The following is a 27,921-nucleotide window of genomic DNA, read 5'->3' on the forward strand; positions in this document are numbered from 1 at the left end:
GCTCTACACAGCTCCGTTCCTTCAGTCTTTCTCTTTCTTCGGATTACCTTTTCCAAGACATGTAGAAAAAAAATGTGAACAAGGCAGATTTTTCTTAGTCCCTGCCCTGAAGTCCAGGAAAGGGACAGATGGGTCCAACCTGAGCCAGGGTGCTCACCCCCATGTCTGTCAGTTGTCATCTGAGATAAGGATGAGACAATAGTTCCTAACACAACCTTATGGATGGAGTGGAGGAGAAGTAATTCTGTGCAGATGACGCCCAATAGGGCACTTGGTGATCTAGTCCAACCTCTCAATTTTCCGAGGAAATTGAGGTACAAATAGGGATGACTCCTTGTCCAGTGAATTAATCACTAAACTCAAGGATTTCTGGAGTTCTTTGCAGGATTGAGCATCGATCAGATTTCCAGTGAATTGAGTGAATGCATGCCTAACTCACACTCATAAATGGTAAAATATTCATGTGATACACTTCCAAGGGTTGACTTAACTTACACGAGGGTGACTTTCCTTTTCCCAAAGCCACAGCCTGATGCTGCCTCAACCTTGCACAGCCAGAGAATGAGGAACTCTTGGTGAAGACATTCTCAGGAGAAGCAAAGATTCCCATGAGACATCTAAATGGTTGCCATTTAAACTTCTCCTGACTGAACCTCTTTGTAAATGGGTTGCACACTGCTCTGTCTTCTTTAAGAACGGGCACTCAACAGAGTTAAGGCTTTTCTTAACATTTCAGCGTCGTTCACGTATTGCTCGATTGTTCGCTAGATGACAGACACTGTTCTATCACTAGGAATAACAACAGTGGCCAAGGCAGACGTGGTCACTGTCTTACAACTGAGTGAGGAAAAACACTAATAAATATTTATGCCCATAATTCATCATAGTTGGGATGCAGGCAAGAAGGAATATCACATTGTGACAATCTGAAGTTATCAAGAGGGGATCTGAAGGAGAGAAAAGAAGACAAGAAAGGTTTATTTGAGGAAGCGATGTTAGGTTAAGACCAGAGGAGGGTAAGAGGAAGTCAGTGGAGAAGAAGGAAAGGGAAAGAGCTTCAGAGAGAGGGAACAGCCATTGTGAAGGTGGGAGGTGGGTGAGAAGAGATGTGCCTGGGGGAAGCCAGTATGGCTGGAGCAGGGCCCCATGAACAGTGGCCATTGGTTTGGACTGACTGCAGAGGTCCCCTCAAGGCTACTGCCGAGATCAGGCACCAGGTAGAAATGATGCCACCTGCTCTTGGAAGAGATGGGAAGACCCGCCCTGTCAAACCCAAGACAGACACCAGCTACTCACAGAGTACTCTGCTGTGTGGGTGCCTGGGGATGGCTCACTTGGGTTGAGTGGCATATTCTGTCATGTTTCTGCTATTCAGAACTGCCACACAACTATAGGATAATAGATTTGGAAAGCTCCCAAAGAAACTGTCCAGAGCAGGAGTTATGATCCTGGTTGCACCATAGGATCACTTGGGATACTTGGAAAAATACCTATACTCAGACCCTACCCCAGGTCAATTAAATATCCAGGCAAGGAATTACGGTGTAGGTGTTTTGTAAAGCTTGTGGGTGATTCTAATAAGTAGACAGGGTTGAGAATCACTATCTTAGTGTAATCCTCTTTTTTAAAAAAACAAAGAGCTGAAGCCCCTCTACACAATTATTAATTTTAGAAATGTGCCCATATTCACATTATACACCAATAGGGAGTGAAGAAGGAATAGAAGTCATGGAAATCTAGTGTTTAAAATATGGTAGAACTACGGGGAAAGTGGATCCCACTCTGTCTTTCTTCATTTAGAAAAGCACTATTAAAAAGGTTGATTAATAAGTTTTATTATGTAAAAAAACAGTATTATGTATAGCCCCATGAAAGAGAATGAAGTTGGACCCCTTCCTTACACCATACACAAAAATTAACTCATAATGGACCCAAGACTTAAATGTAAGCTAAAATTTAAAACAAAACTCTTAGAATAATATATATGAGTAAATTTTCATGACCTTGAGTTAAGCACAACCTTCTTAGATACAACATCAAAAGCACAAATAACAAAAGAAAAAATAGATGAATAGACTGCATTAAAATTACAAAGTTCTGTGATACAAACAATACCATCAAGAAAGAGAAAGTACCCTCAGAATAAGAGAAAATATCTGAAAATTATATTATCTCATAAGGAGCTTGGATCCAGAATATACAAAGAGCTCTTTCAACTCCATAATGAAAAAGACAAATAACCCAATTTAAAAATGGGCAAAGAATCTGAATAGCCACTTCTTCAAAGAAGATCTATAAATGGCCAGTGAGCACAGGGAAGGATGCCCAACATCATTAGCTATTTATGGAACGGAAATCAAAACCACAGTGACATACTACTTCACACCCACTGGGGTGGCTATAAGAAAAAAGACAGAAAATGTGGTGTGGTTATAGTGAAATTGGAACCTTTGTATATGTTAGTGAGAGTGTAGCCACTTTGGAAAACAATGTGTCATTTTCTCAAAATGTTAAACATAGGGTCACCCTATGAACCAGCCATTCCACTCTTAAGTATATACCGAAGTACAAATGCCCACATAAAATCCTGTACACCAGTGGTCCCCAGCCTTTCTGGTACCGGGGACCAGTTTCATGGAAGACAATTTTTCCACAGACTGGGGAGGGGGCGATGGTTTCAAGATGATTCAAGTGCATTACCCTTACTGTGCACTTTATTTCTATTATTACATTAATATACAATGAAATAATTATACAACTCACCGTAATGTAGATTCAGTGGGAGCCCTGAGCTTGTTTTCCTGCAGCTAGACAGTTTTCTCGGGGGTGTTGGGAGACAGTGACATATCATCAGACATTAGATTCTCATAAGGAGTGTGCAACTTAGACCCTTTGCATGTGCACTTCACAATAGGGTTCTCTGGTGTGCGCTGTATCCCAAACTGCACAAGGGTTCAAAGACCTAAGAGGGAACAGTGGGATAAAGACACAAATAGAAACATAGAGAAAGCTGGGCCAGGTAGTCCAGGAGGTAAAGGATGTCAGTCTCGCTGACCCGGACCTGTCTCAGTGTACTTTATTTGTTCTCAAAGCACATAGCAGAGGGAGGGTGCAGTTACTTAGAACAGCCTGTGGTTATTATTCTCATACTTCAGTTAACATACTTCAGCTAACAACTATCTTGCAGCAAGGTCAGTGAAAGCTGGTTATCTCTCTAGACCCATCTGCTCTACCCCAAGACATATACATCCTTCCATTATGGTTTCACTTCTCTGGAGTTCACCCAAAGTTCACAGTAGCCTTGCTGCTGATCCCCCCAGAGGGAGTGGGCTACGCTGGCTCTCTACAGGGTTCATGCTCCGATGAGTCTAATGCCTCTGCTGATCTAACAGGAGGTGAAGCTCAGGAGGTAATGCAAGCAATGATGAGCAGCTGTGAATACAGACGAAGCTTCACTCAACACTCACCACGCACCTCCGCTGGGCAGCCTGGTTCCTAACAGGCCATGGACTGCTATCCCTGCTATAGACAAATGTTGAGGATCCCTGATTTACATGAATGTTCGTGTCAACAGCATTCATAAAGCCAAAAAATAAACAACCCAAACGTTCATCAGCTGATAAATGGATAAACAAAATGTAGCATATCTGTGCAATGGAATATCATTCAGCCATAAAAAGGAAGGGAGGGTTGATATATACTACAACATAAATAAATTTTAAAAACATTATGCTAAGTGAAAGAAGCCAGAAGACCACATATCAAATGATTTCATTTATATGACATGTCCAGAAAAGGCAAATCTATAGAGACAGAAAGTAGATTAGCAGTTGCTAGGGCTGAGAGGGTGGAGGGAGATGGGGAGTGGTCACCACACTAGTGCCCATGCAGGGTTTCTTTTTAGGGCGATAAAAGTGCTCTAAAATTAATTGTGCTGAAAATTGTACAACTCTTGTGAACATACTAAAAACCATTGAATTGTACAATTTAAATGAGTGAATTGTATGGTATGTGAATTGTATTTCAATAAAGATGTTTTTTAAAAACAGTGTTAGCTAGACATGGTGGCTCATACCTATAATAGCAGAACTTTAGGAGGCCAAGATATGAGGATCACTTGGGAGTGATCAGGAGGGCCAGGGTTTTGAGATCATCCTGGGCAACACAGCGAGATCTCATCTCTCCAAAAATTGTTTTAAATTACCTGGGTGTGGTATGCTCCTGTAGTCTTAGCTACTCAGAAGGCTGAGGCAGGAGGATTACTTGAGCCCAAGAGGTCAAGACTCCAGTGAGCTATGATTGTGCCACTGTACTGTAGCCTGGGTAACAGAGCAAGACCCTGTCTCTAATAAAACAAAACAAACAAAACAAAGACAGTGTTATATCTTACTTCCTTATTCTGAATGGAATTGGGCCATTGGTTTCTTACGTTTTAGGTTTTCCATTCTTTTCCTTCTTTTAACATTTCAATCCCACTCACCTACCTGAACTTGTGTTTCTTTTCTGCTCTGACTCCCTCTCCCGCCTCTCTCTCTCCTTTTTTCTCCCTCTCTCCCTCCCTCTTCAAGAAAAGAATTACAGGATATTCTCAGAAGCGTTGTCTTTGCAGATTTGTTCATGCAAAGAACTGATAGGCCACCAAGCAAGTGGCTTTCCAGTGAGTCAGTGAGAAACAGCTGAGCTTCACAACTTCCTCCTTGTCAAAACTGAGTTAGGCCAGGTGCAGTGGCCAAGGTGGAAGGATCACTTGAGCCCAGGAGTTCAAGGCCAGCCTAGGCAACATAGCAAGACTGCCTCTCTACAAAACATCAAAAAAATTAGCCAGGCATGGGGACACATGCCTGTGGTATCAGCTATTTGGGAGGCTGAGGCGGGAGGATCACTTGAGCCCGGGATGCTTCAGTGAGCCGTGATTGCACCACTGCACTCCAACCTGGGTGACACAGCAAGACCCTGTCTCAAAAAATAAAATCAAAAAATTAAAACTATGAGTTACCCAAGTGTATTGTGCACATCACTTAGATTTGTCTTCAAAGAAAAAAAGGGGGGAATGGCCTTATTCCTAAGGCATTAGAGCCTATGGCCATATTGATTCCCTGGGAAGTGAAATAGTTTAGGAAGAAGACTTTTCTGAAATATTATCATACCTAAGTACCCTATCCCCTAAAGAGGGTCAAGTAATGTTAAGGCAAGTAATGACAAGAAGAAGACACCAATGGATGCAGGAGGATTGCATTTCCCAAGTGCAGCAGATGGTATTTTTCAAAAACTGCCGCAGCAACCTTTCTGATCCCTCATGGATTTCCTGACTATTGGACAACTCTCCTACAAAAGGTGAAGTCTAATTCTGTTCCCCTGGACTATCCTGCTCAGCTCCCTTGGGGACTTGTTCTAAGGAATAAAATCTGGTGGAAGTGACTCAGTGGTTTCTGATGTGAGCTTAGAAAAGGTGATATCGTTTCTATATGGTATCTCTCTCTCTCTCTCCTTCCCTCTCTCCCCCTCTCTCTTCTATTCACTGGAATCGAGTCACGACATCTATCCCATGCTCCAGAGGAAGGGATTATCCAAGGGTGAAAATCCCAGGAGCCATCTCAGAAGCTGCCTGTGCACTGAGCAAAATGAGTGTTTTGCTTATTTTAATCCACTAAGTTTTGAGATGTTTTGTTATGCAGTATAAGGTAATGGGAAAACACCAAAACACAGAGAGGAAGAGTCAGGTAAGAAAACTGTATTCGTTGAGTATTTACTTTGTTCCAGGATCATTTCCCGGATGGTAGAACTAAGGCTTAGAGAGGCGACTTTCCAAAGCTATTAGTGGTAGGATTAGGATGAAAACCAATCCTATTAGATTTCATAGTCCATGACCTTCTCACATTTCCACTCCACTTCCGTCCTTTGAAGAAAAACAAAATCCCAAACCATTTCAATATTAAATGGTGTTTTACCAATAACCTTTTTTTAATCCTCATATTTAGCCAGCAGAGACTATTTCTGGGTACATTCCCCACCCACACCCCTTCAACTCCTAGTTACAAAGGACTTTCATCTTCATGCAAATTCTGTATTTTTCAAAGCTGGCAGGACCAGTCCACCATGCCTAGCTAAATTTTTTTCTATAAAAACAAGCTTTCTGGAATACTATTGCTTGCCATAGCGAGGACATAGATTCCAGGAAGTTGGTTTCAAATGCTAAAAAAAGAACATGAGGCAGACATCTGCTTGAGTAGAGAATGTAAAACCCAACTGCTCCTGCTGTTAGTGTCTCTAGGACCCCAGCCCCATCGCTGCAAGAGGTGGTTCAGGCTAAACACATTAAAAACTTTCAAATTGATTTAAGGATACAGAATAGGAGGGAGGCTGACTTTTTACTGCAAATCTTTTTGTACAGAATTTTAAAACATATAATGTGTATATCAATTATCTTTAAATTTTTGTTTAGAGTCAGGCACAGTGACTCATGCTTGTAATCCCAACACTTTGGGAGGCTGGGGCAGGCAGATCACCTGAGGTCGGTAGTTTGAGACCAGCCTGGCCAACATGGTGAAACCCCGTTTCTACTAAAACTACAAAAAAAAAAAAAAATCAGCAGGGCATGGTTGTTACAGTGGGCACCTGTAATCCCAGCTATTTGGGAGGCTGAGGCAGGAGAACCACTTGAACCTGGGGGCAGGGATTGCAGTGAGCTAAGATCACACCATTGCACTCCAGCCTGGGCAACAACAGCAAAAATCCATCTCAAAAAAAAAAAAAATCTGCTTAGAGACTAATCTTGGTTGATAGATTTTGATCAAGGGAAACTGAGGCATTTTTCAGGATGGATTCAGTAGTCCTAATATCTCTCTGGTGCTGATTCTGTGCTGCTCTAAGCATCAAGGATGAGCTCAAGCCTAGGCACTCAGCTGGGACAGAAAGGGCAGAGAGGTGGCCTTTTCAGGGGCACCCTGCCTGCTTGCTTGGGAGACAAGTTTTTCCAGAAGCAGCAGATAACTCAAAGTCAAACCTTAGATGCTCATGGGCTGAGTGATATTCTAAAAGATGAACCAGAACAAAAAATGACCACACTCTTTCTGCAGGCTACAGTGATCATGATGGTAATAATAATGTGAATTACTATTTATTAATTAGGGTGCTTACTTAGTCCATTAACATTTAATTTAATTGTTGATAGGGTTGGAACTAAGTCTATCTTTTCATTACTTACCATCGGTTCATCCCTTCTCGGTTTTCGTTCCCCTGTTCCTACTTTCCTTCCATCTTTGGACTATTGCAGTATATTCTAGAATTACATTTTAATGTATCTATTGGCTTTTTAGCTAGAACTATTTGCATTATTTTTTAGAGGTTTCACTAGGGATTACAGTGTGCATCCTTAATCTTTCACAGAGTTGATATTGTGCCCCTTCCCATAAAATCTGGATGCTTTATAACTGTACAGTTCCATTTACCCCTCACCCCACCCCACTCACAGCACTCACTCTCTAAGCTGCAACTGCCATGTATATTACATCCACATGTACTGTAGCTTGCAAGAAACACTATGCTTTCTTTTTTAAAGAGTCATATGTATGTATGTATGTATGTATGTATGTATGTATGTATGTATGTATGTATGTATTTGTGACAGGGTCTCATTCTATTACCTAGGCTGGAATGCAGTGGCAAGATCATAGCTCACTGCAGCCTTGACCTCCCAGGCTCAGGTGATCCTCCCACCTTAGCCTCCTAAGTTGCTGGGTCCACAGGAATGTGCCACCACATCTGGCTAATTTTTGTATTTTTTGTAGAGACGATATTTCACCATGTTGCCCAGGCTGCTCTCAAACTCCTGGGCTCAAGAAATCCACCTGCTTAAGCCTCTCAAAGTGCTGGGATTACAGGCATGAGCCACTGTGCCTAGCCAAAATAGCCATATGTATTTTAAGGAAACTGAGATTAAAAAATAATCTTATGGCCAGGCACAGTGGCTCACAGCTATAATCCCAGCACTTTGGGAGGCTGAGACAGGTGGGTCACGTGAGATAAGGAATTTGAGAGCAGTCTGGCCAACATGGTGAAACCCTGTCTCTACTAAAAATACAAAAATTAGCTGAATATGGTGGTGCACACCTGTAGTCCCAGCTACTCAGGAGGCTGAAGCAGGAGGATCACTTGAAAATGGGAGGCGGAGGTTGTAGTGAGCCAAGAGTGTGCCACTGCACTCCAGCCTGGGCAACAGAAGATAAACCCTGTCTCTAATAATAATAATAATGTGTATATATTTACCCAGATATTTACCATTACTGATGTTCTATATTCTTTCTTAGAGGTCCAAGTTTCTCTCTTATGTAATTTCCTTTCATCTTGAAGAGCATACTTTGCTTTTCTTCCAGTGCAGGTCTGTGAGAAATGTCAAAAATAAATAAATAAATGTCTATTTTTTTTTTTTTTTTTTTTGGAAGAACATGTTTGCTGGACACAGAATTTTGGGTTTTCAGGGTTTTTTTCCCTTCTTCTTTAGACCTTTAAAGATGGTGTTCCACTATTTTCTGGACTCAATGTTTTCTCATGAGAAATCTGTGGATATTAAAATTATTGTTACCTAGAATTTCATGTGTCGTTTTCTCTGGATGCTTCCAAATTTTCTCTTTTTTTTTTTTTTTTTGACTTTAAGTGGTTTCACTCTAATGTACCTAGATGTAATTTTCTTTACATTTATCCTACTTGAGGTTTCCACATTTTTTGAATCTATGCATTTATATCTTTCACCAGATTTGGAAAATTTTCAGCCACTATTTTTTAAAATATTTTTTCTACCCCATTCTTTCTCTCCTCCCACTCTGAGCCTCTAAGTACACATACATATGTCCTACAGATCTGGTGCTTTGTTCACTTAACATTTTTTTTCTCTTTCTTCATCAGATTAGATAATATTCGTTGATGTACCATTCCATTCACTGAATCTTTTTTTTTTTTTTTATGGTGGTGGGAAACATCTCCATTGTGCTATTAGGTCCATACTGCTATTATGTCTATAAATTTTAGTTCAGATGTGCTATTTTTCAGCTCTAGAAAATTCATATGGCTCTTGTTTATATTTCCTGTTTCTCTGTTGAGATTTCCTATCTTTTCAATCATACAAATATATTTTCCATTAACTCATTGACCATGCTTATAACAGTGGCTTCAAAGTCATCTTACCTCCATTGACTGTCTTTCCACTTCAGAAAAATCATTAGGCCTTCATGGAGAAACATATTGTTGAATAAAAATAATAATAATTAAAAAAAGAAAAGTCATATTTTTCTGGTTCTTCAAATGTCACGTTAGTTTGGATTGCACCATAGACTGTGAATTTTATATCATTGAGATTCTAAACTCTATTATATTCTCCCAAAGAATGCCAATATTATTGTTTCAGAAAACGGTCAACTTGGTAGACTCAAATTTCAATTGAATTGCCTGAAGTAGGCAGCAATTCAAATCTCAGTTCAGTTCTGTTAGCCTTACCTGCAAGCACATGTGTGGTACAAGGGTTAACCAGTGTCCCTCAATTTGGATTTTTGAGTTCACTGACAGAACTTATAGTTGCCCTTTCTGGCTCTCTTCTTTCTGGGATTACCTTTACATGTTCCAGTGGTCGTGGTCACCCCCAGGCTCTGTCCTCTGTCATTTCAGGTCAGAAAGGTGATAGATTTTCTATCAGAGTTTTGGTCACTCCAAAACTCAATAACAAGCAGTTTTCAGCCTGAAGCCATTAGAACAGAAAATTTACCATGTACCAGTCCTTGTTTTCTAATTTCAACTCCCTTCCAAATTCTCCCTGATTTTTCTCACTCTGCAGAGAATTTAAGCCATTGCTTTTTGTAGTTTGTTTTTTCCCAAAATTTATTGTTATTATTTGTAGAATTACAAGTCAGGAGCTCATTCCACCAGATCAGAAATGGAACCAGTCACTATTTATTAAACCTCCTCTGTGTACCCATTTGTACCTCTTTTTTCAAGTTTTTTTTTCACTTTTAAATGTTTTCTTTTATAAAAGTAATGTATACTCATATAAGAAAAAATCATATAACACAGAGTAGAACAGAGAATAAAAATTAGTCTTTTAATCTTTCTCAGTCACCTCCCCCAACTCTATTCCACTCCCCATTGATAAGTATATATATATATATATATATAGAATTCTTCTACACCAAATACATCATACTATAATAAATGTGTTTTATATTTGTCAATTTCCAAATCATTACAAATATTATTTTATTTCGTTTCATTGGCTATAATGCATTTTATTACATGCATGTGTTATAATATTTATGCACCACAATATATTTAATGTGATTCCCTTGTAATTGAGATTTTAGTTTTTCTCCATTTTTTCAGTTACGAATCACGCTGCAGCAAACATTCTTGCACATATATTTTTACACATTTGACAGAGTATATAAAATTCTAAAAATGACATTGTCTGCACAAAGAATAAGTATATTTTAAATTTAGGTTTCAAGTTTTAAAATAATGCTTCAAACCTAAATCACTTCCGAAAGCAGTTTTGCCTAGATGCTGTGGGGCAAAAGACAAAGAGAAATACACAAACATTGGGTCTTCATTAGTAAATTTGTTTGCTCAAAGGATACTGTTAGATTCTGAAACTATTGTACATATATACTAGGGTTAAACAATATATTACAGAAATAAGAAGCAAATTTCTCACTATTGGACAAAGAAGTTACAAATAAGCAAAGGCAGAAGACACTGTTGCATTAAATTAGTGTTAGAGATATCAGCATAATTTCATTTAATGATGATCACAAAAGAGACTAAGATAGATAGATAGATAGATAGATAGATAGATAGATAGATAGATAGATAGATAGATAGACAGATAGATAGATGATAGATAGAATCACATTTCTATCTCTGTCTACTGAAAGGACTTAGAAACAGTGACATCCCAATAGCAGTGTGCACATCTAATAGAAAGATTTTGGTTTATAAAATCATTTCCCAGCAAAAGAAACCAGGGCTCCTTGGAGAAATGGTTGATCCAGAGTTGAAGTAAGAAGAATACAAGATGAACTAAGAGTATCCTGTGATACCAGAAAGTAAGAAAGTGTTCAAAAAAACGTATGGAGTCATGTCAAAGGACACAAGCAACTCTGAAAGGGCTCCCAATACAATGTTATTGAATTAAATCCCAAAGAATAAAATAAATAAATGATTGGATAAACAAACTCCAACTAATATCTGGACATGGCAGCACATGCCTGTAGTCCCAACTACTCAGGAAGCTGAAGTGGGAGAATCACTTGAGCCCAGGAGGTTGAAGCTACAGTGAGCTGTAATCATGCCATTACACTCCAGCCTGGGTGATAGAGCAAGATGCTGCCTGTAAAAATAATAATTCCAACAAATAAATGTAGAATAAATGAGAGAAATAGAAGATCACCATTAGAATAGCACAATAACAATTACTAGCAGGGGCAGGCTCCACCAATGAATGCTAAAATTAATGGGTGAAAGTTCAAGAAAAACACAGAATGCATATTCAAAATATCTTCCTCAAAATACTTATTAGTTACTGTGGTGAGATGTGTTAACAAATTCTTTGATACACCTCCCTTAGAGGTGGACCTTAATTTCCCTCTCCTTGAGTGTGAGCTGGGACATAATGACTCTCTTCTAACAGAGTGTAAGAAGAGGAAAATACTAACTTTGTCATGGATAAAGCTGACACATCACCTAAATCAAGTGATCAAGGTTAACATCACCATAATAAGTGATCACCACACACCCACTGATACCATGCACTGAGAAGGACACATCACCTCTGTGCTCCTCCTCCCAAAATTCTATAACTTCACTGTAACTATCAGAAAGCATCAGACAAATCCAAACTGAGGGACATTCCATAAAATATCAGAAAAGGACTTCTAAAAAGTGTCAAGGTCACAAAAGACAAGAAAATTCTGGGAACTGTCACAGTTTGGAGGTGACTAAGGTAAGTATACAGTTTAACATAACATGGTAGTCTGGATTGGATCCTGAAACAGAAAGGGACATATGTAGAAAAAGTGAGAAAATCTAAATGAAGTCTGTAGCTTTGTTAATAATATTGTCCCAATGTTAATACTCTTAGTTTTTATCATTGTACCATAGTGACATAAAATGCTAGCATTAGGAGAAGCTGAATGAAGAGCACATCAAAACTCTCTAAACTATCTGAGCAACTCTTCTCTACATCTAGATTATTTCAAAATAAACAGTGTTTTAACACCTGATCTTCTCAGCCAAAAGGCTGAGAAGAATTTTTATTTTTTTTTTTTTGAGAGTGTCTTGCTATGTCACCCAGGGTGGAATGCAATGGCACAATCTTGGCTCACTGCAACCTCCACCTCCTGGATTTGAGCAATTCTTGTGCCTCAGCCTCCTGAATGGCTGGGATTACAGGCATGCACCATGCCCAACTAATTATTATTATTATTGTATTTTTAGTAGAGATGAGGTTTCGCCATATTAGCCAGGCTGGTGTCTGACTCCTAGCCTCAAGTGACCCACACCTTAGCCTCCCAAAGTTCTGGGATTACAGGTGTGAGCCATCACACCTGACCAAATAAAAGGTATTTTAAAATAGTTGCTCCAGTGTGTAGTCCCACCAAGAGTGGATAAGAATGCCCATCTCCTCACATTCTCTCCAACACTGAGAATTATTAGACTTTCAATATTTGCCAATTTGATGGGTAAAATGGGATCTGACTATTTTGAGTTCTAATTCATTCACTGAGAGAGAACCTGAGCATCTTTTCACGTGCAGTTCATCCATATACATTGCTTCTTCTGTGAGATGCCTCTTCAATGCTATTCTTATTTCTACAGCATCCTTACACAAGGACTATTATTCTCATGTTACTGCTAAGAAAACTGAGGCTCAGGATGGTTAAGAAATCAGCCTCGAACCTCCCCACTAATAAGTGAGTGAGCTTGAACCCAGATCTATCCAGCTCCAAAGTCCACACCCTGTCCAATGCCTAGAGTAGGTTGGGACTTTGCCCTGTAGTATATTCCTCATCTTCCTGCTGTCTCCTGAGATGAAGAATAATCAAGTGACAGAGGCTACTTAGTCTAATGCAGTTATTTTGATTTACGATGAGGAAAGAGGCTGAAAGAAGTGACTAGAGTTACCGAAAATCACAAAGGGGCAGGGAGAAGACTAGAACGTAAGTCTACTGGCTCCCAGCCCAGTGCTCTTTCCACCAAACCTGTAGCCTTCCACGATGCAGGCCAGGGCAGTCGTGTCTATCTTTACATGTTCAGTGGTAGAAATTCTTAGATGTGATATTCCCAACCTCCTAAGTCCTACATGGGCATCAAATAGGATTGACGTAAATCAAAAAGGTTGTTTTTATGCTGTTTTGCTGCAATAAAAGATCTATTTTAGCTCAAGCATTGGATACCAAGTTTTAACAAAGGTCTTCAATAAACCCTGAATGTATGTGACCATAGATTTTACAGCCTCCCTTCCTCCCCAGTCATGTGACACCTTCCTTTCAAATATTAGAATTCAAGGTCACCTGATCTGGAGAATTTCCATCTCCCATTTGCTGGCAGTTGTCGAGACCATCCCTGGCAATTTATGTTTGTAGCTCCATGTTGAGAATGGCTTCTGTATATTTCTCTGTGTTGAATGTGGTGTATTTTCCCTTTACAATATGAAACTCCTCAAGCATCGAATCAGAGTTATCCTACTCCAAAAAACTCAACATAAAGCTCTTAACATCGACATATTGGTGTGTTCAAGTCACACAAACCAAGAATAATAGCAGCTGCCATTTATTGCAATTTAATACACACCAGACACTCTGTTCAGTATTTTAGGAGCAATTAGTCACTTAGTCCTCCCAAACACATCATCAACTCCATTTTACAGATGAGATGTCGAGCACAGTAAGGTACAGTAGTTTGCCCAAGTCTACACAGCTAGTAACTGGAGGAACAAGGAACTGAACCCCAGGAGTCTCGCTTCAGAACCCACATGCTTAACTACTATGCTTGGTCTGTGGGAGCCCCATTACAAGAATATTTTGAATCATCAAAAATGAGAACCATAAACTATTGGAGGAAAAATATTTAGACAATTCTTTCTGAAACAGCACAACCTAGAACCTTGTTTCCCAAACACTGTCACCCTCCCACCACTGCTTTCATTTCGGCCATGGCTGACATAACCTGCACTCTCAGTCACTTAACATCTTTTAAATTGACTCAATTGTTTTTGCTTAAGTAAATTATTTAAAAAGGAAAATGACCTCATGTCACTATTGTAAATGGAAAAGTAATATCATTTACTTTAAGTAAATGGTAACCTAAAAATAAATACCATAGAAACAAAACAAAACAATGTCAATAACACTCAGATCTACTGCCTACCAAAAGCTCAGAGCCTGAATAAGCTCTGTTCTCTCTTTACCAAGACAGGGGAGTTTTAACAAGTTGTAGAGAGGTGTTTGTGATAAACCAGCATCAAAAGATAATCCGAAGAATTGCAAGAAAATGAAAAAGGAATAAACAGTTCTCTGGAGTCTAGGATTAGGGGACAGAAACCCCAAAGACACAGTGGCCTAAATAAAATAGAAACTTACATAGATGAAAAGCAGGTGGACCAGGCCTGCTGAGGCACCCCATAGTGTCATGATGACGTGGCTTCTATTTTAGAGTTCCATCAAGGGTGGTTCACAAGGTCATTTCAAGGCCCAAGATTGCTCCTCCAGCACCAGCCATCTCATCTGCTTTTCACAGAGCAACGAAAAGAAAAGGAGAAGAAAAAGGAACATCCTTTCTTTCTAAGAATATTTCCTCACTTTTGTTACATCCCTGTAGGCTAGAACTTAGTCGCACAGCCAGGGAGACTAGGAAATGTAGCCTTTATGTTGGGCAGCCAAACACCTCACTTTAAAAAAAAGAAAAAGAAGAAGAAGAAAAATTCTATTACTAGAGAAGAAGGGAGAGGTGGCTGAATGATAGCAGTCTGTGTGGCTTCATGATCCTCCACTGTGCCTGTGTGCCTCCAAGAGTCACCTTAGGGAGCCCATGTAAGTCAAGCCAAGCCCAGAGTTTTAACAGACACGTCTGCCTGCCTCTGAAGTCGGCCTTGAGCCCACATCTCTGCACAGAGTTTCTTCCTCGCTAGGGAAAGCACTTCTCCCTCACACCATCATTGCTATTACAGGGTTTTGTTATTAGGCCCCTTAAGGGCTGTCCTGCCCTCTGAGTCCATCTCTGCAGCCTCCCTGAGCCAGATGGGCTGTGGTGCAGGTCTGTACTGCTGAGGAGGGGAGAGCACTGTGCAGGGAATCAGCAGGATTCAGCTTGGCTTTATGGCTCTGCCCCTCGCCAGCTGTGCTGACCATTGTCAACCCAAGCACTGATCTTCTTCTTCATTGAGCCTGACGCTGCGACACCAGACATGCAGGTCCTGGCCACAAGTTGAAAGAATCAATAGCCCCAAATCCAGTTATAGCTGAAATAACCATTCTGATGCTCAAGGAGCTTCACAGCTTAAAGGGAAGGTATGCCACATTCAACACAAAGACATATACAAAAACCATGCTCAGCACAGAGGTAAATACAAACATTGCCAGGGATGGTGTTAGCAACTGCCTGCAAACTGGAGATGGAAACTCCCATATAAGGTGACTCTAATCTGAAGAGGGAGGATGTGACATGACCAGGGGACGGAAGGAGTTACGGGGCACAGCCATCGACCAGTTATCCAGGTGGGGTTGCCATTCATCTAGATCACCAAGAGGAGGGGTGCTACCCCAGTGTAGGGCTAGGAATGTAGGCTCTAGAACAGGAGGTAACCTGGGGCCCGAAACTCAGTGGTTCCACCTTCTCAAAACCAAGGACACTTTTAGTATGCGCCATCTCAGTAGACTTCTGTTTTAAGAGCTGCTTGCCAACTAAATTGTACAAATTAAGAATTCATGCATGTGTCCTGTATTTTTTGCCTAAAAGCATGTCTCTGCTGGTCAGAGGTTCTGATGAGCAAGGCGACTGTGCTGACAGATGCTCAACCTTGGCTGTCCTGCTCAGGCTCATGCTGCAGAAAAACCCAGCACTTAGGTGGGATTTTTAAAACAGCAAAAATAGCTGGTGAGCCAGCCTCACTCTTGGTGTCTCTTACCATCTTTGTTGGGCTGCAGCCTCCTCCCAATTGGAAGAGAGCTCATCTTTCCCCCTCCCCAATGCCCTCTTTACTGGTAAGAAAACTGGGGCTCAGATGCGGAAGTGGCTTAACCAAGGCCACACAGCTGTGGGTGGAGAGATGGAGGCAGACTGCCACGAGCCTCCTGATGGGTAGCCTCTGTCCTGTCCCTCCTACACACTCCTCACTGCCCAACTCCAGCCATCCAACCCACAGTGTGGGGAGCCAGCTTAGCACTGTGGTGGGGAGGAAAAGAATAACTCCCAAAGAAAGATGTTTAGAATCACCCACACCCAAGAATATAAGACAGAAAGGACACCAGAATCAGAAGGCCAAGGCCATGCCAAGATCCCATAAATTAGGCAGCCAGAGATGCCAGACTAGTTATACAATGAGCTGGCACACTGAAGTGTGTCTGAAGGCTGTGGTCTTTGTGATGGAGCCCATTACTTGAATCTGGCGTGTTGTGTGATCTCCTACAGGTGATAAGTATTTTCCCCAAACACCATCTCAATCAAGCTCAGGAACAGACTACCCAGAAGCCATTGTGACATATCACACTTCACAGAAGCATAAACTGCAATACATTTTTATTCCCAGTTCCTATTGAAATCACTGACTCCCTTGTATAAGTGTCCAAGCCACCCTGTTATACTGTCTGTGAAGCCAAGTGTTAGCTTGAGCTCCTTAGTAGCCGTGTAACCTTGAGCACACTGCTGCTCTCAGGCGTCGTCAGGTCCCCAGGTCCTCAGTTGAAAGGCACATAGTCACTGTATTGGCTTGCTAAGAGCTGTCACAACAAAACACCACACACTGGGGGCTTAAACAACAGAAATGTATTTTCTCACGATTCTGGAGGCTGGAAGTCTAAGATCAAGGTGATGGCAGAGTTGGTTCCTTCTGAGGGCGGTGAGGGAGAATCTGTTCCAGGCCTCCCTCCCAGCCTCTGGAGGTTTGCTGGTCATCTTTGGAATTCCTTGGCTCATAGAGGTATCACCCCAATCTCTGCCTTCATTGTCACGTGGCCTCACTCTCTCGCTCTCTGTGTGTGTGAGTGTGTGTGTGTGTGTGTGTGTGTGTGTGTGTGTGTGTATTAGTCCAAATTCTTCCTTTTTTATAAGAACACCAGTCATATTGGCTTAGGGCTCACCTTAGTGACCTCCTCTTAACCTAATTCCATCTGCAACAACCCCATTTCCAAGTAAGATCCCATTCTGAGGTACTGAGGGTTAGGATTTCAACATATGAATTTTAGGATGAAACAGTTTAATCCATAGCAATTCCCTATATTCATCCCGGCATGGCCTGCGTCTCCAGTGCCACAGGAGGCCATGCATGTGAACACTCTCAGGGGAAGATAAGAGGACAGGATGGAAGGACAGGGGTGAGCTCCCCAGAATCTGGACCACTGAGACGTAGCTGTAACACCGCCAAGAGGCAGGAGCGTGGAGGTGTGAGGAGCTCACGACTCTTCTGGAGAGTTCTGCAGAAATCCCACACAGCCTGATTATCTAGTTTTTCTTGAAATGCTTGATGTAAGAAGATAAAACCTGGAAAGAGTTTTCACAGAGGCAGGGCCCAGGGCCTCTGAGCTGCTCTGCACCGAGGAGCTTGGGTTTCTTTCCCTGCCCTATCTAAGGGTTTGCTACAATCAACAGAAGATTTGCTTTCAATGACACTTGCTTATCTGGGCAGGGAAACCAGTCCAAATAAATTGCTTTAGCATCAGTCCTGTCCATTTCAACTCCCATGTCATTTGGGATGGGTGGACAGCAGGCAGCCATTTCCTGCTGCCAGGTATCAATATGACCTGGTTACTCTGTGCCAAGTAGCCCAGCTCTGGATAGGATGAGGATCTCAAGCTCCCTGAGCTGCCCCTACTCACCCTCCTGGACTCATGGGTCACCCTCTTCCCTGCCCATGCAACCTCCATTCTATAGCAGAGAGAATTAGAGTAACTTGCCCAAGGTCGTGCAGTCAAGTGGCAGAGCCAGCATCTGGACTCAGCCGGTCTGGCTCCTAAATGCCATGTTTTCTTGCATCAGGCTGAAGCTGGGCCACTACCCAGACCGAAAAGCTCAACTGTATCATGTGGTATGAAGGGCAAGACTCTGGGAGAGAGGCTCAGCCTGGAGAAAGGGCAGAATTTTCCACCACTGTGCTTCAGAGTTTTCCAACTCAGTGCCTTGAAGAAGGGGCACCAGTGCTGGGAAGAAAAGACTCCACCCTGGGACAGGAGAGCCATTTGGAATGGGAGAAATCCTTCATGCTCCCCAGTGTTGAGGAGGCCTAAGAAGCTTTTTAAATTTATCTATATGTTTGATATGTTTTCTAATAAAGCCAATCCATTAACATCAAAGACATCTACACACAACCCGGCTTAATAAAATCTAACACTAAGCCACATTTGCTTCAGATTCTCACTTTTAAGAAATGGAACAACAGGTCGGGCACAATGGCTTACATTTGTAATCTCAGCATGTTGGGAGGCTGAGGCAGGTGGATCACAAGGTCAGGAGTTTGAGACCATCCTGGCCAAGATGGTGAAACCCCATCTCTATTAAAAATACAAAAATTAGCTGGGCCCAGTGGCACACACCTGTAATCTCAGCTACTCGGGAGGCTGAGGCAGGAGAATCATTTGAACCCAGGAGGCGGAGATTGCAGTGAGCTGAGATAGCACCATTGTACTCCAGTGGGAGCAACAGAGTTTCCATCTAAAAAAAAAAAAAACAAAGAAGAAAGAAAGAAATGGAACAACAGATCGAATTGAAGCCCCCTGCGTATCGCTCCTGCCATCGTTCCCCTTCTCCCCAGGGAAAATAAAGAACCTCTTAGGAATTTGGTGTTTATCATTCCTGTGCAGATTTTTATAGTTTTCATACATATTTATGTATCCACACACATTTTGTAGTACTAATTTGCATATCTTAAAACATTATACAAATAGTATCATACTAGACATCCCTTCTGCAACTTGTCTTTCCCACTCAGCAACGTCTTTGAGATGTATCCATGTTGATGCATGTGACTGTAGTTCATTCATTTTAACTGCTATATGGATAGATCACAACTTTTACATTTATTTTCTGGTTGTTTCCAATTTTTTTATGTTACAAATGATCTTGCAAGAATATTTTTGCATCAACAAGGCTCCCTGTACCCCTCTGCAACACAGGGCTAGAAGTGTGATTACCCAGGTCATGGGGCAGGAGCATCTTCAACTCTCTGGCTATTGCCAAACTTCTCTCGAAAGTGGTTCTTCCAGAGACACTCCCTGCTGGATACATTTGATCTCAGCACATCCTAGTACATTTGGTATTATTAGGCTTTTAAAAAATGTTTATCAGGCCAGGTGTGGTGGCTCAAACCTATAATCCTAGCACTTTGGGAAGCTGAGGCGGACAGATTGCCTGAGGTCAGGAGTTCAAGACCAGCCTGGCCAACATGGTGAAACCCTGTCTCTATTAAAAAATACAAAAATAAAGGTTGGGTGTGGTGGCTCACAAGGTCATGAGTTTAAGACCAGTCTGACCAACGTGGTGAAACCCTGTCTCTACTAAAAATACAAAAATTAGCCAGGCATGGTGGCGCACACCTGTAACCCCCACCTACTCAGGAGGCTGAGGCAGGAGGATCACTTGAACCAGGGAGGTGGAGGTTGCAGTGAGCCAAGATCTAACGACTTTACTCCAGCCTGGGAAACAAAACAAGGCTCCATCTCGAGAAAAAAAAAATACAAAAAGTTAGCTGGGTGTGATAATGTGTGCCTATAATCCCAGCTACTCGGGAGGCTAAGGCAGGAGAATCACAGGAACCCAGGAGGTGGAGGTTGAAGTGGGCTGAGATCACACTACTACACTCCAGCCTGGGCAACAGAGTGAAACTCTGGCTAAAAAAAAAAAAAAATGTACCATGCAAATGGGTATGAAATGGTATGTTTCTGGGATTTTTTTGCACTTTCCTTAATTAGCAGTAGGCTGAGCACCTTTCCATGGTCTCATTTGAATGGCCAATGTCTTTAGGTATCTCCCTTCATGAAATCCGAGGGGAAGTACAAAATAGCTGGACATAGAATCTTTGTCCCAGCTCCCAGAACTCCTGAAACTCTCCTGAGCCCTGGGTAAGAAATTCAGTTGCCTGAATAGCCTGGGGGAGTTGATCTTGTAGAGGCTGAAGAGAGAGAGTAACAAAGCAGAAAGGGCCAGTTCTACCCAACCCATCCACCCACTGACTGGAGACCTGCACCACACCGAGGAAGCAGGTTCAGTGTCAGACATCCACCAGCCAGAGTGGGTTGGGGAACAAAGCAGGGTGAGAGGGAGCAGGAGGGATGTGTAGATGTCTCATCTGACAAGCTTTACTGGGCTGGAGAGTAGGACAAGGAGTTGAGGGAGGTTTTCTTTCGCCATGGGGGAGACAGAACATCTTGATCGAGGCGCGAGGGGGAAGTCAAGACACAGGAGTGGGGGCAGCTGACCACAGGAGCAAGGCTCAGGGTGTCACAGCAGGAGGGAGAAGGAGAGGCAGTGAGAGGAGGCCAGCTGGGAGGCCCAGGATGTGCTGCCATCTGACGGTTGTTCTCAGAGCACAGCACTTGACTGTCAGATGCCCGTGAGGGGACAGCACATGGAAGAGTTGAGGAGAATGAAGATGACTTGAATAGCGTGGAGAGTGAGGGGAGTGGAAAGGGAAGGCTTGTTCAAGAAACCCAGTAAGATTGCCAGGCCCCATCCCCAGGCACCACTTTTCAAATGCCTCTTTTAATCCCTTTTTCCAAACCCTGAAATCATGACTGTTCACTGACGGGGCAGTGAGGTCCCCCAGTAAGGATGCCTTGAAGTAAAGGATCATTGGAATCAGCTGAAAATCCCAGTGATGGAGAAGAGGGAAGACTCATATCCCTCAGAGTCAGAGGCCCCACTGAGCAAGAGACAGTGGGGACAGTGCCCCCAGAGTGAGGGATGTTTCTGAGCTTGGTGAAAGCTGTGTGAAAACACCATAATTCCAGGATGGAGAAGTCAGAGAATAACGTAGCCAATGGTGATGGCTTGACTTGCTCTTTCAGTGATTAATTTTCTGTTTATTTTATAAATATTTTATCATAGTCTATTTTTCCATAAACTATTTATATAATAATATGCAGAATGAAAAAAGGCAAGTGACATTGTTAACTACTAGCACAAATCTCTTGCTTTTTCATGATTGCTTCAGAAAAATTAATCTTGGCCTCAATATTTTTCATTACCTCCTCTTTAAAGCTCATGCACCCTCTAACGGCTGTCTCTCCTCAAGACAGAGACACACAGGATTCCAACGTTAAAAATAAAAATAGCTGCAGCCTGGTATACACACAGTGCCCTGCACCTTCTAAGTCAGGTCTCCAGCCTTAGCTAATGTGAGCTTCACAACAGGCTCCTGCCTCATGAGGTTGGCAAAACAGGGTGGTATTTTTAAATTTTTTTCTTTTTAATCCTCCTTTAACAGGCAAAGAAGCTAGGGGCTGGGGAGAAGCGATTTGCAAAGACTACTCAACTAGGGAAAGGCAGTTTCAGTTGGAATCCATCATCACTGGCTCCCAGGTCAAGGCTCAGGGAATCAAGGGTTGGGGTCTGAGGGCAGGAAGCTGGGTACTGGGGGTCAGGCAGTGCAGGCAGGACCCCAGGGAGCGAGCTTGATCCAGGACACACCAGAGGCTCCTTGGACACGCTCGCAGCATCAGGCGTTGCTAAGCAGAAAGCCTCCCCACCTCCAGAGGCAGTGGCCCCTCTCAGAACAGAAAGCTGCAAAAAGCACCATGGCTGCCAGAAGAACCAGGGGCCTGCCAAGCTCAGGTCACTGCTTAGACGTGCTCTGGGCAAGGTGCTAAAGAAAAGAATAGTGGGACCCCCCCTGCCCCCCTCCCCACAAAAGCCAGTCCCCTGCCCCCAGACTCATTCTAGTGACTCACTCCTCCCCAGGGAGTGGTCTTTGGAGGAAGTGGCCACAGAGTGCCTGGGAGAAGCTTTGTCGGGACAAACCTCGGGAAGGTCCCTGGTCTCCAGGAAGGAAAAACAGAGCAAGGATTAAAATCACAACAGTTGGCAACAGCGACAATCTCCAGGGCACGTGGGTGCCTGGCAAGGGACATGCAGGAAGTACAATGACGGGGGAGATGGTGTGTGCTTGGCTGGATGCAGGAGCCTGTTTTTCACCTGGCCTGCGGCAGGGAGAAGGCCCAGTGGGCCTGCCTGCAACCCAAAACAGGATCAGGCAACCAACTGGCCAGGAGGGACAAACCCATCACATCCCTAGGTGTGAGTACCCATGGAGAGGATCATTCCTCTTCTGCTTGCCCCAGGCTAAAATTTTTAAGGACTTATATTTTAGACTTCTCACTCAAAGACTGAAGCCTAGGTCTCTTCTATATTAAACCCTATCTTTGCAGAAAGTCACACATAAGGGACGACACAAACAGGGAAAAAATACAGGCATTCACTTGTGTGCTCTCATTGCCAGAGCCCACCAAACCTCATCCCAGACCCTCAAAGGTTCTATTCAAACAGATATTTTGGGCCAGGCATGAAGGTTCATGCCTGTAATCCCCACATTCTGGGATGCTGAGGCAGGAGGATCACTAGAGGCCAGGAGTTTGAGACTAGCCTGGGCAACATAGTCAGACTCCATCTCTTAGAAAAAATTTTTTTCAATTAGCTGGGCATGGAGGCATGTGCCTTATAGTCCCAGGTACTCAGGAGGCTGAGGAGGGAGGATCACTTGAGCCCACGAGATTGAGGCTATGGTAAGCTGTGATCACACTGCTGCACTCCAGCCTGGATGCAATGCAAGAGACTGTGTCTAAAAATAACAAATTAAAATTAAAATAGGCTAGCATAATGGCTCACAGTTGGGAAGCTGAAGGGAGTGGATTGCTTGAGTCCAGGAGTTCAAGACTAGCCTGGACAACATGGCAAAACTCTGTCTCTACAAAACACACAAAAATTAGCTGGGCATGCTGGCAGGCACTTGTGGTCCCTCAGCTACTTGGAAGGCTGAGGTGGGAGGATCTTTTGAGCCTCCCTGTGGCTGGAGAAGAGAGTCACAAGTTGGGGTCACAGAGCACTGTGGCCAGAATATAAGGCTCTGTCCTGCTTTACTGGGGCAAGACAGCATTAGTGGACACCTAGCAACAGGTATTTGCACAAGTCTAGAAATGCATTCATTTCTCCCTTTGTCCCTACATTGCTTCATTTTGCCATTCTACAGGCACGTGCCAACCACCCACGGGAGCCTGACACTGTGCTGGCCACAGAGAGTTGCCAGTCACTGCTGCAGGCTATAAAGGGCCCTCTTTTGCACAGTCCCCTCTGCAGGTATGTGTTGGACACACCTACATGCCGAGCACCATGCCAGGATGAGGAATCCAGAGACAAGGAGCACATGGCTCCATCATCAAGGAACTGCCTGTAGTGGGCTAATAATCTCCATCCTTCCAAAATAGTTTGAGTTTTTGGAAACAGTGCAGGTTTTCTTGACATTCATTCATTCATTCAAATGTATTTCTTGAGAACCAGCACTGCTGTAAGCATGAGAATACAAAAGTGAACACAACAGACATGGTCTGTGCCCCCAGATAGCTTACACACCAGTGGCGGGGAGACACAATGCAACACAAGCTTACCACAGTTGGCTTATTTGCTCCCAGTAAGCAAATAGAGAAAAAATACAGTGGCAGTTTCTCATGATGCTTGCTAGGAAGACAACAGGAAGAATCCATGATGTGCAAACACTGCTGAGTGAGGGTGTAACATCACTCTGGGGGGAGAGTTTGGGTTAAAAACAAATAAGGAAGCATATCTCAGAGTCCAGCGGACAATTCATTAGTCTGAAGCAGCCTGGGAAGCCAGCCCCAAAGAAATGTTCTGGAGTATTCTTGGAGTAAATGTCAGGGCATCTAAGGGACTTGGAAGTGTTTGACACTCATCCTGCATAAAATGTGGAATTAGTGGATTCTAAGGTATCACCTAAAGTTATTTAACTTTTGATCTAAACTAGGTTTTATAAGTTGTCTAAGTGTGTGCATGTCTTTGCTAATTGGTTGAAGATTTTTTGAATATAAAAACCATATGCATCTTTCCTTTTTTCTCTCCTCCCCACAGACTTGCACAAGTCCAGAAATCTGCAGCTTTCCCCCTGTGTTCACACATTCATTCATTCTTTTAGTCCACAGGCACGTGTCAATTGCCTGCGGGTGTCTGAGGCTGCTCGTGGTTCCAGAGCACAGATTCAGAGAGTAACAGGATATGTCCTTGCCCTGCGTAGCTCAGGAGGCCAGGGCAAACAGACTGGCATAACCACCGTTGTGACAATACAGTGCACAACTGGCTGCAGAACTGCCCCAGTCACAGAGCTGTGTTGTGGGACACACACAGGCATGTCCCCACCCCTGACCCTGGGACACTGTGGCAGTGATTGCTCCCTCACTTCCTTCAGGTCTCTGCTCCAATGCCCCTTCGCCATGGGGACCTTCCCTGACCGCTCCCCCTTCGCTCCCTCTCCCCTTCCCCTGCCCTGTGTTTCTCCACAGTGCCATCACTGCCTCATAGTACATTTCTTTATTGTCTTAGCAATTCTGTAAAGGAGAGATCTTGTACTTGGCACAGATGGTGCTCAGGAAAGGGAAGAAGAGAAGGAAGAAGGGAGGGAAAAAGGGAGGGGAGGGGAGGGGGAAGAAAGGAAGGAAGATACTGTGAGTCACCAACCCTGACCAATCTGAAGAGTTTCCCTGGGCTAAGAAGACAGGCACAAGCAGTTTAGGCAAAAGAAACCTTCAAAGTCAGGGAGGCCAGAAGAAACCACAGTGCTAAATGCTAAGTGTTTGGAGCAGAGGGGCAGAAGGTGAGGCCAGAGAGGTAGGCAGGGACATCTCCTGAAGGGACTTGAGGCCAGAAAAGTTGTCCTTGGGCTGTAGGCACCATCGAGAGCAGGAAAGCAGAGGACTGAAAGGAGGCGTGCTGGAACAGAGCGAGATGGAGACTGCACAGAGGCTTGCTGGCAAGGGACTACTGGATCTAGCAGCTTTCAGACAGCGCCAGCAGAGCAGGGAGCAAAAGGGTCCCCAAGCAGAGGGTGCAGCTGAGGGGCTTCACAGAGCAGGTAGGTGAGCCCTGTGCAGGCCATACCAGAATGAAAGCGATCTTGGCGTTCAGGTAGGCCCTTGGTGCATCTCAATCAGCAGGACAGTAGGAAAGGGGAGAGAGGGCAAAGTCCAGGGGGAACCTCTCTGAGGCTGACAGCACCGCTCCTCCCATCTCTGCGTTCCAGACAAACATGCTCCCCTTCCACCCCTACCATTATTATGCTAATAATCCAGCCAGGAAATTCCTGTTTAGACAGGACCCCACCTTCCAGGGCTTCACAACCAAACTTGCCTCTCTACCTACCCCACCCCCACCCCCCCACCGGCTCCCACCCCTCCCGAATTGGTCTTGAGTGGTCTCCGCCCATCCCCACCCTTGCCAGGCCTGGTGCCACCTCAAGGCCAGGATGCGCCCCAGACACAACTCAACTCCCACCTCTCCTTACCTTGGAGGAACACTGGGGTTTGCTCTCTCTTGGGGCTCAGCACGGCCTGGGGAAGAAAAGTGCAGGGACTGGGCTTCCTCCCATCTTTTCGTATTTGTATTGCCCTGTCCATCCTCCCTTTTCTACCCCTACAAAGGAGAGGAGGGCAAGATTCACCCCAGTGCAGGTGTCTCCTCCTCAGGACCCCTACCAAGAAGTAGACACCCGGAGAAAGGGCACAACCTGTCCATTAATGAGGAAGTCTGTGGAAGCCACCCCACCCCACCCCACTTACGGGGCTAGGGAAGATGCATTATACTTACATAGCTCTGCTTCTTACAGCTCCAAAGTCACTTTTTGGTGCAAAAACATATAAATGTATTATGTATGACTTGGTATCACATTTGATATATTTAGATAGTTTTTCAGAAAAGCAAACCAATAACACCTCTCTGAGAGACAAGAAATTCCCTTTCCCCCAAATTTCCAAGTTATTTTCGTAGGCTTACCAGTTCTCCTTTGGAGACAGGAGAGGCAGAGACCCCCCTGCTCCCCAGGAGTCGGGCTCTGGGGAGAGGCTGTGCAGCAGCTCTTCTGGCGCAGACACACCCGGCCCTCCGTGGGATGTCAAATTGATTAACTTCATCATGGTCGTGAGCTCCCTAATGTTTTTCTTTGAAATGTCTCGGCTCTAAACGATCGTGACCCAAGGCAATTTACAGTTACTTCCATTTTTTTTAATGAAGTCTGATTTAATAGTCGGAATGGTTAATGGCCTCGTCTGTCACACATAATAAAACAGAGCCTAATTGTATTTTAAAAAGGCCCTTTTGGTATGAATAGAAGCAACAACTTGATTGAATTGTGAGAGAGGGCTTTGGTGTGTGCTAAGATGTCTTCCCAAGGGCGCCAGACACTCTTCCCGAGTTGCCATCGCCCCCTCCCGCCCACTCCTTGCATGGTTCTTTTTTCTAAAGAAATTCCATAACTCTCCCAACCAGTCATGACCCATAGCCGTCTGCAGCTTCCTTGTAAAACCCCATCGAGGGCTCCCAGGACTCCACACACCCTCCCATAATTATAGCCTTCCAGGCCCTCCCACAGAAGCAAATGGCCTGACACACATTTTACACTTGGGAAAATGGAGGCTGGCTGGCTGGACTTGCTGAGAGCCCCAGTGCAGGAAGTCAGTGTCTCAGTGGACCCTGTTGCCAGCCAGCACTCCCCACTCAGATGGCCTGCATGTCCTCCTCCACTGTCACAGAGTGAGGCCCATGAGCCAGGCCAGCCACCACGCAAACTATCCTCTCAGAATCACTGTGGTCAACCCCTGAATCCAAAACCCATGGAGAAACTGAGGCTGAGAGAAGCAATTTCAGAGCCCAGAACTTCCTCCAAAGGACTTGAGTTTCAATTTTGGGTCACTGAGCAAATAACAAACTTATCTTCCATAAAACACAAAAGCATTTGATCCAGCAATCCCATTACTGGGTATATACCCAAAGGATTGTAAATCATTCTATCATAAAGACACATGCACACATACGTTTATTGCGGCACTGTTCACAATAGCAAAGACTTGGTACCAACCCAAATGCCCATCAATGACAGACTGGATAAAGAAAATGTGGCACATATATACCATGGAATACTATGCAGCCATAAAAAAGGATGAGTTCATGTCCTTTCCAGGGACATGGATGAAGCTAGAAATCATCATTCTCAGCAAACTAACATAAGAACAGAAAACCAAACACCGCACGTTCTCACTCATAAGTGGGTGTTGAACAATAAGAACACATGGATACAGGGAGGGGAACATCACATGCCGGGGCCTGTCAGGGGTGGGGGCTAGGGGAGGGATAGCAGGGATTGAGGGGATTGGGGAGGGATAGCACTAGGAGAAATACCTAATGTAGATGACAGGGTGATGGATGCAGTAAACCACCATGGCACATGTATACCTATGTAGCAAACCTGCATGTTTTGCACACATACCCCAGAACTTAAAGTATAATTTAAGAAAAACACACAAAAACAGACCCCCCACCACAGGAGCACCTGGGAAACCCCACGGAAGTCTGGCAGGGACTCCCCATCTTCTACCCTTCCCTGGCCTGACCACCCGAGTGTTCCAGCCATCTCTGAGCAAGCCCAGCCTGAAGCTGAAACTGAGGTTCACCAGTTAGCCA

At 43.7% G+C, this 27,921-nt stretch overlaps 1 long non-coding RNA gene across 1 annotated transcript; it reads right to left on the bottom strand.

Moving 5' to 3' along the window:
- Positions 1-2,768: 2,768 nt before the first annotated feature.
- LOC128929479 (uncharacterized) lies at positions 2,769-26,106 on the bottom strand. Its single transcript, XR_008476058.2, has 4 exons — positions 25,751-26,106; positions 18,786-18,903; positions 8,278-8,379; positions 2,769-2,962 (listed from the first exon to the last, which is right to left on the bottom strand). It is a non-coding gene; the product is annotated as an uncharacterized LOC128929479 (long non-coding RNA).
- Between the last annotated feature and the right edge of the window lie 1,815 nt (positions 26,107-27,921).

This window comes from Callithrix jacchus, chromosome 13 (genome assembly GCF_049354715.1).
Source record: "Callithrix jacchus isolate 240 chromosome 13, calJac240_pri, whole genome shotgun sequence".
NCBI lineage: Eukaryota > Metazoa > Chordata > Mammalia > Primates > Cebidae > Callithrix > Callithrix jacchus.